General features: G+C 32.5%; 1 long non-coding RNA gene across 2 annotated transcripts in view; it reads left to right on the top strand.

Moving 5' to 3' along the window:
• LOC140441800 (uncharacterized) overlaps positions 1 to 16,792 on the top strand; it is a 120,572-nt gene that overhangs the window by 22,584 nt on the left and 81,196 nt on the right. For both annotated transcript variants that reach the window (XR_011951035.1, XR_011951034.1), the window contains exon 2: positions 11,044 to 11,095. This is a non-coding gene — a long non-coding RNA (uncharacterized lncRNA). The remainder of the gene's footprint in view (positions 1 to 11,043; positions 11,096 to 16,792) is intronic.

Genomic DNA, 16,792 nt, shown 5'->3' with positions numbered 1-16,792 from the left:
TAGAATTGTATAAACATTTTTGATACGTATTTCCTTATATTTAGTAAAAAAAACCTCTCATCGAACAAAGAAATGAAAGTAAAGGTTAATAAACTTTGCTTTCATTTCCTGTGTCCTTATGATTACCTTAACATCAGCATTTTCTAAGGTTACCCTGATTGTTCCCTTGTAATATGCTATTTATTATCCTTCAATATGGCTTCTGTGATTTATTAGCTTAATATTTTACCTACGTTATTTTGCCTTTCGTCAAATTATTTAGATTATATTTCATATTACCCCCTATTATGTGCACCTAATATTTACAATAATATTTACATATTTCACATAATAAATCAAAATTATTACAATATTGTTTTTACTTGTTTAATTTGTACACATTATTTAATAAGCTTTTGATTACAATGCAAATTTCACTAGATCAGCGTGCGTCCTCATTACACCGATATTTTCAATGTCATAAACAAACAATCGCGTTTAGCAATAATAGTGTAGTTGTTATTATAAGGATTTTAAATTTTAAACTGAATTAGGTTACTTAGATCTGATGCTTAATTAAATCCCGTTACAATGTTAAGTAATGTCATTTACCTGATTTCAATCATCAATGGTCAAATTTTTATGATCTTTAGCACATTGCAGTCTTTTTCTCTTCATGGCTGGTGTGAGGAGCGGATTTTTTGCAGGGCGACATGTTGAAAACACCAGATCCTTTATTCGCCGACGAAGTGTCATTGGTGAAATATAGATGACAGATTTCTGCATCAGTCTCATTAAAATCCTTCGAGGTCGCTTTCTGTTTGCTAAGACAATATCTCGAATTTTTCTTTCATCTCGTGGTGTTGTAATTTTTTTTTCGACTAAATTTTTGTTTGCGCCGTGTGGTCAAATCCACATTTTCGTTAAGTTTTTTCTTTATACGGGTTACAGTTTGATTTAACTGAAACCTTCAATCCTAACTGATCAATTTACTTATTATGTGTTTTACAGTTTGTGTTGTTGAATATGCTTTCTTCTATAACGTCGGTATACTGCGAAAACCAGGTAAATGTCGGAATACCAAAATCGAGAAAAAGCGTTTTTAAAGTTTAGTTTTATATTGTGAATTAAGCAGTCAGCTTGTTTTTGATATTAGGTATTCTAGTGAAAGATGCATATATCTGAAATAATATTCTATCATTAGTTTGAAAAAGTTGAGACACCTATCTGACTAATCCTAAATTTAAGTTGGAAATGCTATGACTTACCTGGTTTTACCTGTAAATCTAAATAAATCAATTACTCTTCAAATAACATATTTAACACAAATATAATAAACCAAGTATAATATTGTCCAGTTTTGTGTTCGAGATATGAGGCTTTTACTAGGTAATAGCAATGTTTTAAGGTATTAGTCGATATTTAGGACATTTAACTGGTTTTCCCTGAAAATTTTATTAACAGCTGTGTGTAGTTATAGTTATTATTTATATGAATGACAGACAGTTTTATAGAAAAAATCAAATTTATTTCGAATATAATAATAACAATATTATTATTATGAGGCTTCCTCGTCCATTCGTCACTAAAAGCAGGCTCTGGCAAGATGTCTGTTACATCATTTCCCGTTTTCAAATTACGATACCACCCGTGATATTCCTCCGGTATCACTCCCTTATCACATAGCTGTATCAAATCTCTCTTTTTTACTATGCTAATTGGCAAATGTGCATCATAAAGTCGCTTAAGTTCTTCAAGATTGCTTGAATTAGTTGATAACTTGGCGTGCTTTTTTCTTGTTGACTGCCGTGCAGTATTAGTAAGGAAATAATTGAAGCTTTTTGATATGTCATAATTAAAATAGATCCTGTTTGTCTCTTCTTTCACCAATCTCATTCTTTTTATCTTCAACCACATTATTTTTTCGTCGTTTTGGTATTTTGTCCGGTTTTTAATTAAAGTGTGTGATAAGTTTTTTAATAATGTTCTGAAGCTATTTTTTTAAAAATTTTTTAAGTTTTTTAAATTATAAAAGTCGTAATATTTAAATTCTTTACATTTGTATGGTTCTATACATACTTTTTTATCATCAAACTTGATATTTTTATTTCCTCTTGCATTTTGAAAAACAGACAAGTAATCTGGCATCCCATAGATAGATCTGTGTTTTTTAGCGGTTTCGTTACTACTCTGCATAGAGTCAACCTCCATATAGGAATGTCCAGACTCTAAAAATTTGTGTTCAATAATATTTAAACGGATTCTGTTCTCTGCAGGTATCAGAAAATAAACTTATTTCACTTACATATTCTGGAACACATTTTGATAAGTAGTGGAGTATAATGCTTTCTATTTCAGAACTTCCTTGTCTACCGTTAATTTCTGACCAGTCAAAACAGTAAGCTGCATTTGGTAATGCGGCTTCATATACACACAAATTGTAGACACATAATTTTCGAGAATAATATAGTTTTCCAGTCAATCCACTTGGAATTTGTAGTACGGCCTGTAGATCGAAAGTAACTTAAACAAAATCCCGTTGTTCATTAGATCTTTTCTTATCATTTTGTTTTTTAAGATTACATACTTCTTTTCTTTTCTGATGTTCTCTGTAACTGTCTTCTAAATCCGATTTGTCAGTTGGATTAGCCCTATCATATTTATTATAAACTAAACATTGATCTTTTTTAGCAACAAAAAAGCTTAAATTATAGTCGTTAGAAAATATTGTTCGATATGTAATTTCGCTAACACCTTCTAGTTTCTTCTGCTCATAGTCATTTATAAAAAGTTGGTACATTTTTCTTATACTTAAATATTTGTCCAAATACCTACGCTTTGAACTTTGGCGAATATAATGTGGGCCCATGGTTGGGAAAGATTCAATATGAGCCTTCACGATTTTTCGGGTTTTACTGCTTGTTTTATTTGGCGGTGTATGCTTGCCTCTTTTATCAGTATCTGCATAACAGCCTTGAATATCAGTTTTTCTTACAACATCTTGTATTAACGACACTGATATACAAAGTGTCTTACAAAGAAATTTCTCACATACCTGTATGTCTTGACCATTCAAAGAAAAGTAACACTTTTTGGAAAATGCACGTGGTTTTTTAAACTTCAACGAACTGCAACGACTCTCTTTGGTGGCTCCGTTTTAATACGTGCAATAAGAAAATGTTTCTGGCCTATATATTCTAACTTTCAATAATCACGACATAGTCTTTGTCTGTAATCTTCGCTGAACTAACTGGCACATTTGTAAAAGCACTCTGAACAATTAACTGGTTTTGGCATTGCTGGTATATGGTCTTTTTTTTATCTTATAAGGCAAACCCTCAGCACGCCTCCTTTTTGCGACATTTATTACCCAATCTTTGGGGTTAGCTTTTCTCCAACGTTTTAGTGGACGTACGTCTTTCCATACTTTGTCAAGAAGTAGATTTAATATCCAACTAGCTATTTCAGTTGACACTAAATTGTTCGTGGGTGCACCTATTTCAGTATCTTTTTTCTCATCATTTAGGCTATCAAAGTGTGTAAATCATATAAACTTCCTAGAGAAAGCGATCCCTCTTCACTTGGCTGATATGTGGGGTCTACATCTGAAAAGTCACTATCAAAAATGGATTCCATCATTGAGACTATATTGTTCTCAGAATCATCAAGAATTGAACTGCTGTCTTCAGTTATTCTATCTGTGTAGGTGTTATAAAGATCATTTATGGGTTTAGCTTAGTAACCATTTCTAAATTTTAACTCAACCCGTTTTTAGGTAGAATGAAGTAAGTGTACTTAAAGGTTTTTACTAGTCGATATGAAAGAGAAATTTTAATAAATCATACACGTAAAATGTATTAAAGACACTTATCACCTTTTTACTGAATATGGTTTGCAGTAGTAGAAATATATTGTTGTCCGGCATAATAATATATGTGGGCTTACTTTGTTTTACATGCAACAGAACTTTAATTTTATGGAAGTAAGTAGCGATATATTGTTTTATTTGAAAATGAAAAGTTGGTTAGGTGTAACTTATTTGTTTATTACACAAATTATCTGCTGAATGGTAAGTCGTATCATTTATTTGGTTTTACCTGTATGTAGAGAGGAAAACTGAGAATTTTGGTATACTTAACTCAATATTTTAAAATTTGTCATTTACCTGGTTTTCGTAGTATACCGACGATATTATAATGTTATTATGCTATGTTATATATGAATTATAAAGTTTTATGTACCTTTTTTGTCAGCTTCTTATATTTTTATAGTATACATTTTACATAACTCTTTTATTAAGAATTGTCAAATTAAGTAAACAGATTAAAGACAGCAAACGATTAGGTTTATAAAGCTTGAACTATTTTCGCAATAAATGAAAGTTACTGTCTCGTAATTCGTATTCATCTCTAATTTGACATGCTCGGAAAGTCCAATACGAAATCGAATTTTCCGATGTGCAAATACAGCACGAAATCTCAACTTATTTCCCCGTAATAAAAGACAACCATAAACTCAGAACGAATTAACTCTTAGGAAACTCGACGGACGATCTATGCGGGTTGCGTGTGTATTTAATTTAGTGTGCTATTTTTAAACTCGAATTTAATCCCAACTACATTTATAAAAGTCATGATGCCTACCTACGATAATATACTTTGAATTATTTTCGGTAATAAAACCGAAAGCGATGGTTTGAAATGTGAAATAAATCAAAATGTTTTAGTTCATTTTACTGGGTCGTATTAACATAATCTATTAGGAAGAATAAAAAGGTTACTTTAACCAGAGGCGTTTCCCGCTGAAATGAAAACTTTGCTTTGAGAAAAACTCTTTGGAGCTTCACTTCAAATAAATTTTTTGTGGATTTATTTTCAAGGAACCGAATATAATATTTATCTTCTCTAACTTTAATTTAAAACCCCAATTTAGAGTTTTCCCTTTACGAAAAACATTTCTGTCTTATTAGTATTAAAAATAACCAAGAGCCAATTATACATATCTTTGATTATTCTGCAGTGATGATTTGAAGTATTTTGTTGATTCCTAAATTTCAAAATATCTTTTTTATTTTAATTTACTAATTTATATCGATGCTTAAGAATCAATATCTCTTATCTCCAGAATAGCAATTTTACAGTACAGGAGACACAAAAACTGATTTGTACATCTACATATTTACATTTAAACATGTAATCTTTTGTGCATATCTTTTATACACCGAAAGTTACTTTTTTACTATGCTTAGAAAGCTCAAAGATGAATACGAAAAATGGGGGATGAGTATGAATATGTCTAAAACAGAATATATGCGAATAGGCAGTGAAGACGAAGACCCGGATTTGGAAATTAGACAAATGAAAAGGTGCTACGAATACAAATATTTGGGAAGTATTATTTGCAGTAAAGGAACAACGGAACGAGATATAGACTATAGAGTGCAACAAGGCAGGAAGAGTGTTCAAATTCTGAATTCGATACTTTGGTCCAACAAAGCTACTATGAGAACTAAAATGACTATCTACAAAGTAATTGTAGAGCCCATTCTTACATATGGAGCAGAATGTTGGCAAATGACAGTAAAAGGAAAGAAAAAAGTTGACACGGTTGAAATGAACTACCTGAGAAGAGCTTGCCGTATATCAAGAGTAGAACGTATAACTAATTCTGAAATTAGAAGAAAAACAGATAGAGTACATACAACTTCTGAAAGAATAGAAACTGTACAGTTAATATGGTATGGACACGTACAGAGGATGGACGACAACAGATGGCCAAAAAGAGCTATGGAATACAATCCAAGTAATAGAAGGAAACGAGGAAGACCAGCCAAGTCTTGGATACAAGGTGTTATGGAAACCATGAAAGACAGAGCCATTGATGAAGACACCTGGAGAGATAAAAAAAGATGGCAATCGAAATGCAGGAAGCGGCAGAAGCTGTAGGATCCCCGCTTATATATATAAGTTACTTTTTTAACTAAAATTTAAATCTTCGAAGTTTTTTCAGTTTTTAAATGCTTTTTAACTAAAATTTTTTTACGCTCGGTACATAATATTATGATACGAGGTATTACCAACAAAAATAAATAATTACAAAAATAAACGTTTAATAATATTGAAACTAAACTAAACAAATTACCAAAACAAAAATTTACTGGCGAGGAAGACTGTTATAAAAGTGATGACACTCTTTTGACAAGATTTTCTTTAATTACTGAAATTCGTCGTGTTGGAATAACAAGGTGTATCTGCTATTTTTATCCAAATTGAGTTATCGGTAGAATACAATTATAATTATTATATTATTATTATTATATTAATATAGCTTTGACAACATTTTGGAAGAAATTGCTTTAGATATCTTCGTCAGTGGGTTAAAAGACAATGAATTACAGAAAGCTTTACGACTAGTAAGGCCGAAAGTTCTAGATGGGGCGCTCGCTATTGCCTTGGAACATGAAACAGCTAGTCAAATTTCACGGACCCATCGAGTAAGATCCATTGAAAAAGACGACAAACCAAACGATGAACGACTGGAAGAAATGGTACGAATGGTACGTCAGTTCGCAACACGATGCCGAAGAGAGGTGAGCCCGTATGTTGGAATTGTGGCAACGTTGGTCACATTTGCCGTAAATTGCAAGAGAATGATATAACAGTCGGAAAACTAGAACTGGTCGACACCAAGGGGCAACTGCCGACCTCGAGAAACACAGCCCCCATAGTAACTGTGAAAATTTCGTCCTCCGGTGTAATTCATAGCTTGTATATCGAAGGTCGTATCAATAATAAATGTAGATCATTTTTGGTAGATACAGATGCAACAAGAACTATTGCACGTCCAGAAGTAGTATGAAGCCATCTTAAATTATCGCCTGCAACAGTCAACCTTAGAACAGCAACTGGTGAGATAATTAATACATATGGCGAGGCTAATATGTCAGTATCCATTGGCCAGACCACAGTGAAACATACAGTATTAATTGCAGAGATCTCCGACGAGTTCATATTGGGGATGGATTTGCTAAGGAAAGTTGGGGCTGTATTGAATCTTAAAAATGGAGTTCTCGAGATCAGTGGTGAAGAGTTGCCGTTGAAGGAAAATTATTGAATTAATCAACAAAATTAGAGATAATAGAGGTCCTTCATGCTAAAAAGCATCTATAAAACTATAACCATTTTGCTTTTTTAACCTTAGTCAACATTTCAATCAAGTTTGTTTTAATTAAATGGTTTATACTTATTTTAGGCTTTTTAACCTGATGATGGAATTATTATTCCGAAAACGTTTGTGTTTTTTGATGTAGCCCTTTTAAGGGTTTTTAAATATACCTACATACAAAGATTAAACCTCTTTTTTTAAACTTAAATTTTAAACCTTATTTAGTAAACCCTTCAATGTGTGAACCAGTTTTCAGTTAGATGATCTTTATGACATAGTTTGCATGATTTAGGAGATGTTTTAAGTCATGATATTTTTTTCCTAGAATGCTTATGGACTTTACTACATATACTTAAATTTGGGCACGTTCGTAACATCAGATGTGGAAATTATGTTAAATTTTTTTTAAGTATCCACACACTTTCCCGTCAATTTGGGGTAAGTGTGACAATGGATTACTAACTAATTACCGCCTTGCAGAGCATCCAACTAGATGAGAAAGACATAAAACTTATTGCCAAACTTTACTGGAACCAAACAGCCATTATTAATACCAACAACAGAGAATCAAAGCCAATCAGTATTGAACGAGGCGTAACGTAAGACAAGGCTGTATACTATCTCCCACCCTCTTTAACGTGTATTCTGAGAATCTATTTAGGGAAGCTTTAAAAGATCAAAAAGGAATTATCATAGGAGGAGAAATAATTAACAATATACGGTACGCCGACGATACTGTGATTCTAGCTGAAAACATCGACGATCTGCAGGAGCTAATCAATAGAGTTGACATGGAATGCACAAATTGGGGACTGTCGATAAATATCGATAAAAAACATATCGATAAATACATGGTGACCAGTAAAGTGGATATCGGCGCAACCCAACTGATATTAAACCAACAACTGCTGCAGAGAGTTCAGAGATTCAAATACCTTGGATGTTGGATTACCCAAAATCTAGATCCATCCTTCGAAATTCGATGTAGAATTGAACAGGCAAGAAACTCATTTAAAAAATTCAAGCCTCTATTATCCAATAACTCATTAAATTTGGAAATCCGTGAAAAGTTTACAAGATGTTACGTGTGGTCTGTACTTTTGTATGGATGTGAAACTTGGACTTTAAACGCCGATATCATGAATAAAATCGAGGCGTTTGAGATGTGGTTGTATCGAAGGATACTAAAAATTCCATGGACTAGCAGAACCAGAAACGAAGAAGTTCTTCGAAGAATAGGACATCAACGAACTCTATTAAATATTATTAAGAGGCGTAAACTAGAATATCTTGGACATATAATCAGAGGACCAAGATATGAGTTCCTTCGGCTAATTCTCAACGGTAAAATCGAAGGAAAGAAATGGATAGGACGGAAGAAACTCTCTTGGTTGAGGAATTTGCGGCAGTGGACAGGTTTAACAGCGGACCAATTGCTACACGTAGCGCAAGACCGAGATCAGTATAAAAATATTATAAGCATGGTAGTCGCCGACGTTCCGTAGGGATATGGCACTCTAAGAAGAAGAAGTGACAATGGACTTTAGCTCACAACAGCCTGTGTTATTTTTGGGGCAAGTGTAAATAATTTAAAATTGCAAGAAAAAACAAATTTTGTAGTGTTTGAAAAATTTTAATTTATTTATTTTTAAGTAAGTTAAAAACTTTTTAAGATTTAAAGGTTCAACCCGACAAAATTTACATCAAAAATAAAATTATCTCTTTTAAAATGGTCTTTAACGGGTTTTGGTAAAGTTTTTACGATATCGTCTTCAACTATCATATCCGTGTTTTCTATATCAGGCCAAAAAAGGTATTACTACTCTTTTTATATCTTAAAAAGCAAATTTTCCATTCATTTTCAATCTTGTTATCAATTCTTCCAATAAAATGTTTAATATGTTTTTTAGATGTGTACTCTACAAAAACCCAAATACCCAGGGTTGATTTGGGTCTTTCCCAACTCTCCAACTGTTGGCACTTCTTTCTTAATTATTTGCTCGTTTTCTTCAAATATTTCAGGATGTAAATCATCTTCAGAGTCAAGCTATTCTACCAAATCTTCTTCCGATTCTGAGCTACTAAAAGTTTGTTCTCGTTTCTTAATGCTCTTCGGTTTTTGAATGTTTGCTTCTTTTTTCTTCTTCTTTTGTTTGTTTATCTGTTTCTTTTATGTTCTTCAATCCATTTTCTTCTGTAAGTTTATTTAGAACTTCTTCGGAAGTAACGACTTCTGCCCCTGCAGCTAATTTTTTCTTTTTGAGACCTAAGGACTGTGCTTATTTGTCTGTTTAACAGTGTTTAATAGCAGCTCCTCAAAACTTGAGAACTTGAAGAACTACTACTTGGAGTTGCATCAGAAATATTGGTTGTATAATTTTTTACAATCTGGTCTTTATTTATAGACTGATCAATATTGCCGGCGGTAATAGCATCCATATTAGTATTTTCGGTTTCAGCTACAACTATTGTTTGGTCTTCTAAACTCGTTCGTTCTTTCCATCTTTTTAGGCTTTCAGGGTGGTATTTTTGCTCTGGTATGACATGACGGTTAAATGGATATATACCAGCTTTTCTAAACGAGAATATCAAAATATTCTTGGATGATGAAAGGATCTATCATTTTTTTTGGGTACTCCACAGCTTGGGGTTTTTTATGCCAAGTTGGTGACGTCTTTTAAAACTCCCGAACCACTCATCCCCAGGAGTGTTATTTTTAAATGGAGTTTTTATGTCATTTTTGGTTAAAAACTCGCGAACAATCTCTAGTAGTTCCAATCTCCACTGCTCCATAGTTTTTAGTCCTTGGGCCAATCTAGTCTTATCTTGGAGTGGAATCGCTTGAGTCCTCCCTTGCGATTTGCTTTTAACTTCTCGAGCACCAGTCACATAGTAGAATACTGTTGTTTTGGGAATATTATACAATTTATGTGCCTGGTATATCGAAGAAAAACCTCTTTTTACCTCTGACACTGCGAGATTTAAATCATCTTGGGTATATTTGGTTGCTCGATCCGACTTCCATTTATAGTTTCTCACCGTGTTCAATCAAGAATTAAAAATTAAAAGATGTTTTGATAAAGATAATTCAGGTAAAAATTTAAATTGGCAATTTTTTTATTCCATACAACGTAATATTATAGTTGTTAAACAATCCTGCATACCACAAAATATTTACTTACCACCTAATACCTACTCGCTTCTCAAAAAATTTGTAAACAGACTGCACACTTTTTTTTATAACATCAACAAGTAAATTCGTACTAACATACGCCAACGGTTAAGTATCAAATTACTTGTTTTCTACAAACTGCGTATTTGCATAGATCGCTGTTTCAAGAACTTAAGTTTCTACTCACAAGATGCCGCTGGCATCCCTAAATTGTAGAAAATTTTATATAGTATCTATAGTCACACTTGCCCCGCAATCACACTTCCCCGGGTTTACCTTAGTTTTAATTGTTTCTTTAAAAATGTTTCCGCTTAAAAAATTGATAAATTCCTAGATGAGAGTCTTTGCGAAATATGTCATACTACACATTTCAACTGTCAAATCGTCTATACGATTGTGACGAAAAACGGTTTATTTTGACTAATTGACTGGTCTATGTAAATAATGGCAAAAAAGACATTGGAGGTGCTCCTCGGTACATATTTACCAATTATGAACTTTAAATGTATATATTTTTTACCTTCTTTAAGTAGGTATGTCGATTGTAAATAACAGAAACTGTCAGTTACAGTGTACATATATTCCTTATTTGAATTATTAAAATGACAGGAAGCTTTGTAATATACAAACGTAATTATTTTCGCTACGTATTAATTACCTATTCTACTTTATTACTTTTAAGCAATCGCTAGTACTTCTATGACTAATAGCTTTTTTGTTGTTTTCAGTTAGTTTGTGTTTCTGGCCAGTGCATTTACCATTAGTCGGCTTAGCTTCAAAGTAAGTAATTAAATGTAGTTTTTGTATTAAGCTGTTACTTTGGTATTTAATAAACTAATAATTAATAAAATCATGAATGTGCTGCTTGTGTGAGTCCATTTGAAAAGGTAAAAGAAATAATAAATTAGACTTACTTACAATCAATTTAATTTAACTATCCAGACGACCGGTTTCGCTTTCTACAATATGCAAAGCATCTTCATGTCTCGATACAAAGTTAAATAAATGCTGAAATAATAAACCCATATTAGGGTGTTGTCTAATAAAGATAAACAAAGATAGATAATATAAATTACAGTAATTATGCCAATATTACATGTCTGTGGTTTTTCAAAATGAATAAAATGTTTAAGCAGACAAGGTAACACCCACAAATTGGTAAAGTAGTCTATTAAATTGTAACAAATTGATAAATGAACTAATAAATAAAACATTACTTACATGCCGGTACTCTATTAATTGATGGTTGAAAGAACATGGTTCAAACTATCTTGTATTGTTGATTGGAGAACTCAAGTCAACTATTGTAATTGTTTAACAGTAAACGGGGAAGTTCTTGAGGAGACAGATTTTATCCAATGAAGTAGAGATAGGTAAATGCAATTGTTTGTTTGATGAAAGTAATGTTCTATACCATTAAGTTCTTAAAGTTATTTATCCGACATTATCCATGTCGGGTATTGTGTCCTACGAAGCCCCATTTTAATTTGGCAGCATGTTCTCCTGCGTCTTTTACTTTGGTTTTGCTTCTAATCCATTTGTTTGTTTTTTTGTCTATAAGTCTCACCCCGAGCATTGATCTTTCCATCGCTCTTTGTGCTTTTACTATTCTATCCATATTGGACTTGGTGAATGTCCACGTCTGTGAACCATATGTGAGTATAGGGAGGATACACTGATCGTAAATTCTGGTTTTCAAATACTGTTCTATTTTAGTGCTTTTCAAGATTCAACTCAGTTTTCCAAATTTACTGCCGGTACTTTTCAAAATTATTGAGAGAGATATAAAGGTCCGTCATATGTTTTTACGTTTTTGTTCTACATGAGGTTTGCCAAGCACTAAATAATAATCTTTACACTGCCAATGTTTTTTTTTGTGAGTATGCCAAAGCTTTTGATTGTGTAAATCACATTTTGAAAAAAAACTAAATTTTTACGGAATTCGAGGTATTTCTTTGAATTGGTTCCAATCTTACTTGGGAAATAGGAAGCAACTAGTTAGAGCAAATGATACTGACTCTAGTTAAAAAAGCATTGTATGTGGAGTACCACAAGGTTCAGTATTGGGTCCCCTACTTTTTCTTATCTTTATATTTATAAATAAAAATTTTAGATTTTGCTGATGATACCAGTATCACCTGGAGAAACTCTAATATTGCAACTCTTTACTCTCTTTTAACGTGGATAAGACAGGCTTATTATCCTATAAAGTATCTCTTCAACCATTGCTTCTGTAAAATTTTTTGGTAGTTTTATAGACAGCAACCTTAAATGGTCCCTTCATATCGATTTGTTAAGTAAAAACTAGCCTCAGCCTGCTACGCAAGAAGATTTGTTTCGAAGGAAATCAATTTAGCATCTTTTAGTTTTGGGGTTCTAGTACAGCTGCCCAATCTGATGTTATTTTTAAATTACAAAAAAGAGCAATAGGGTGTCTATTTGGCCTCAGAAGAACAGCACATTGCAGAAGCTACTTAAAAAATCACGTGTTTTAATGCTTCCCTCTTTGTATATTTTAGAAACTGTTTGCTTAATTCGTAAACACCTGCAGGACCTAATCACAAATACTCCACCAGAAATTCAACCCGTAAACTGACAAAAACATATCTATCTTTTACTAGTGAACAAGATCTAATTTTAGGCGAGTAATATAACTCTAAAGTAATTAAACCACATTAAAAAAATTTAAAGCCACAATTAAAGGTTAAATTAATTTTATTGACGTTTTAATTTCAATTTTTTCTGACGGATATTCTCAAGTTAAAGTTGATTTCATGTAATCAAATGAACTATGATACAAGTAAAGTCGTCCCAGGAACGCAACTCAACAATATTGGCAATCTCATTTTAAAGTCGTCTACTTTAAAATGTATAACGTATGTCTGAATTGTCAGTATAAGTAAGTCAGATAAAATTAAATTATTGGAAAAATTTTTCACCAAGTAACAAAAAAACAAAATTTTGAGAACGATTTCCGAAGTGGAAATTGAAACGTAAATAAAATTAATTTAACCTTTAATTATGGCTGATTCCCATTTAAATAGTAATTACTTTAACATGCCACAAGAAAATAGCTTTAGAACAATAACTCTAAAATTCTTGAAAGAGGCACCTTAATTAGCAGCCGTACGATTATCATGATATATTCGTAAAATCTCTTTTCTATGTGGAGAAGGAACAAAACTTTTCCATTCTTGCATTTTTGTATCTTTCCAACTATTACAATGGACAGCAATAAATTAGTGACAAGACACATTCATTATATACCTTGCAATACTGGTGAAGCATTATTTATTCTGTAAAACCACTTTAACGAGGAACGATCTGTAATAACAGTAAAATTATCATTACCCCCAATATAGCACCTGCAGTTTTCTATAGAAACTAAAATTGCTAGTAGTTATTTTTAAGTAGTAGTGTATTTGCATTAAGATTTAAAAAAATTTTGTTCAGGAATAAACTACAAAATAAAGCAGCCATTACCAATATTAGTTTAAGGGATATTTTAAAAAGTGGTTGTTCTTTTGAGAGTCAGAGATCAAATGCAAGGACATTTATATCGTTCATTTGGAAGAAGAGGGTTACATCTCAAAATGTTAAAGTTTTTTTTTATTGCATCAATAGTTTCCAAATCATGTCTTCTGCTATAGAAAAAATGGTTACATGTGTAAGTACGCTAGTTTCCGAGAGATGGCAGATGCAACTCTTTGTCGTTCCCCGAATTTAACGAGTTGACTATGAAAAATACAGTTATATTTCAGTATATACTTAACCTTTTTTTTATTGAACGTTATTCATTTTAGAGAATACAGTTATATCTTTAAATATAATTGACAAAAGATAAGTTAATATAATTAAAAGGGTGATATTTGTGTTTGGAACCATTTTTCTCAAAGGTAATATTATTTTTATACATTTATTTTTGGTATATAGAGTTATAAGTAAAGATATACCCATTTTTCTTAAAAGTATAACGTTAAAAGTAAATATTATGTTCTGATAGAAAGTTACTTTCTTAGTTGTAACTTTCTTTTAGATAATATATCATAAAATAGAAGCAATGTAGTGTGCGTAAAAAGTAGTTTTGTGAAATATAACCTTATTGTTTAAAGATATTTTGTTATATTTGAATTACCTTTTTTTGCATTGGTAAATTATTACAGCTAAAGTGAAAGTATGATCTACATTGACCAATAAAATTGAGATCAAGAAAGGGGTACGACAGGGCTGTATCTTGTCTCCTATTCTCTTTAATATATACTCAGAAGAAGTATTTAAGACAGCGCTCGAGGAAAGCACAGAAGGCATAAAGATAAATGGAGAAATAATTAATAACATAAGGTATGCTGATGACACTGATTTTAGCAAGTAGCATGGAGGAACTGAGTTGCCTAATGAGTAAGATACAAAAAACAAGTGCACAATACGGACTCAGACTAAATATCACAAAAACCAAATGGATGTTAGTAAGCAAAACCCAACAACCACCACAGCAACTGATATTAGACAATGAAAGAATTGAACACGTGGATTCGTATATCTACTTGGGAACAACAGTTAACTCAAATTGGGATCAAGCGAAGGAAATACGTATAAGAGTAGAAAAGGCAAGAGCATCGTTCACTAGCATGAAGCAAATTTTCACCTCTAAAAGCCTCACCCTACCTCTCAAAATTCGACTTCTGAAATGTTATGTATTCCCGGTTTTGTTATATGGAATGGAGGCGTGGACAATGACCGCAACATTGATGAAAAAAGTAGAGGCCTTCGAAATGTGGGCTTACCGACGTATATTACGTATATCCTGGACTGAGCACGTGACCAACGAAGAGGTACTACGCCGGATAGGTAAAGAGAGAGAGGTAGGAATAAGTATAAAGAAAAGAAAGTTGGAATACTTGGGTCACGTTATGAGACATAAAAAATATAGAGTACTACAGCTGATCGTTCAAGGGAAAATAGACAGCAGAAGGGGTCCAGGGAGGAGAAGACACTCATGGCTCCAAAACTTGCGGCATGGTTCGGATTGTCATCTGCTGAACTATTCAGATCTGCCGTAAACAAAGTCAGAATAGCCATGTTGATTGCCAACGTTCGGAACGGACAAGGCACATGAAGAAGAAGAAGAAATTATTATAACTTATATATTATTATAACTTAATAACAGCCGTACGAATCGTATTTTTGCAAATCTTGAAAATGATGAAGATAGTAAGGGCAAGATAATTCGGAAAATTCTTTTAAAGATGCACAAAACATAATGTATGATACATGTAATACAGTAAATACTATAGAACCGACTCCAACAACAAAGTGGGTGATGGAACATTTGGTCAAGGAAAATTTAGAAAATTCTCCTGTTGTTATGTTCTTATTTAGATCGAAAAAATCCGGATTTTTTGTATAAAGATTATTGGTTTAGATTTTATTAATAATAGAGACCCATCTGAAAAAATCTTCAGCAGCCCTATTATGATAAATGATGACACATGTTTCAATGGAAATAATAATTTTTTGGGTAAGATAAAATACAAAGATACACTGCTTTAAAGTTACTAAAAATGTGAATATTATTATAAGTGGTATTATTCTTATTTTTAGAAACTCAATTACCTAAAAAAGCTATGGATAAAGCTACTTCATTCTCAAGCAGTGACTCGTCTTCAATCAGTAACTCATCATCAAGAAGTAAGTCATAATTTAGCAGTAAGTCATCATCTAGCAGTAACACAACTTCGGATACAGACAACAGTTCACAACATTCTAAAACCGATCCTTATGGATCAGATGACAGAATGCAGATCCTCTTTTTAATCCACCTGTCATTAAAAGGCAAGTTAAATTAACAACAGGTAATGCAATTAAAAAAATAAAAGTTAAACATCCTTCAAACAATGAAAAGGTGGGTAGGAAGAAACTTCGGCAGCCTGCAACGTGGCAACAGGCAGACTCAAAGAGATTGCGAAATGGCGGAGAAGCCTATTTATCTACCAGAATTGTTGAAAAATGCAGACGGCACAAAAACCAAATCCAAAATATTACAGCCAGCTAAAACCCTTTTACCACCCTGCGGAAATAAATGCAAGTTAAAGTGTTCCGAAAAATTAGACGAAGCACAGAGAAACAAAATATTTAAAAAATACTGCTTACCACTATTTTGCCCATAAAATCAATAACTCATAAATTTTTTGTCTCCGGACAGAGTGAAGGGGATAGTGTCCACGCTATGATAGAAAAACAGATAAAAAAATATAAAAAATCAAGTCCAATATACGTACCTGACCAATATGGGTGCATTATTCGGACAGCTAAAAAAACTGGAAGTCCATATATAAAGTACATGAAATGGGTTTTAATGACGTGTTTTATCTTAAAGCTTTGTGTGCAGACTTACACCTTACTATTCCCAAAAATTTTAAAATATCTGATGTGAGGATCTTGATGTTAGATCGCAACAATCCTACTATTCTTTATTAT

Source organism: Diabrotica undecimpunctata, chromosome 5 (assembly GCF_040954645.1).
Source record: "Diabrotica undecimpunctata isolate CICGRU chromosome 5, icDiaUnde3, whole genome shotgun sequence".
In the NCBI taxonomy this organism is placed as follows: Eukaryota; Metazoa; Arthropoda; class Insecta; order Coleoptera; family Chrysomelidae; genus Diabrotica; species Diabrotica undecimpunctata.
Note: the sequence above shows the minus strand (reverse complement) of the source record. Positions and strands in the feature narration are given on the sequence as shown.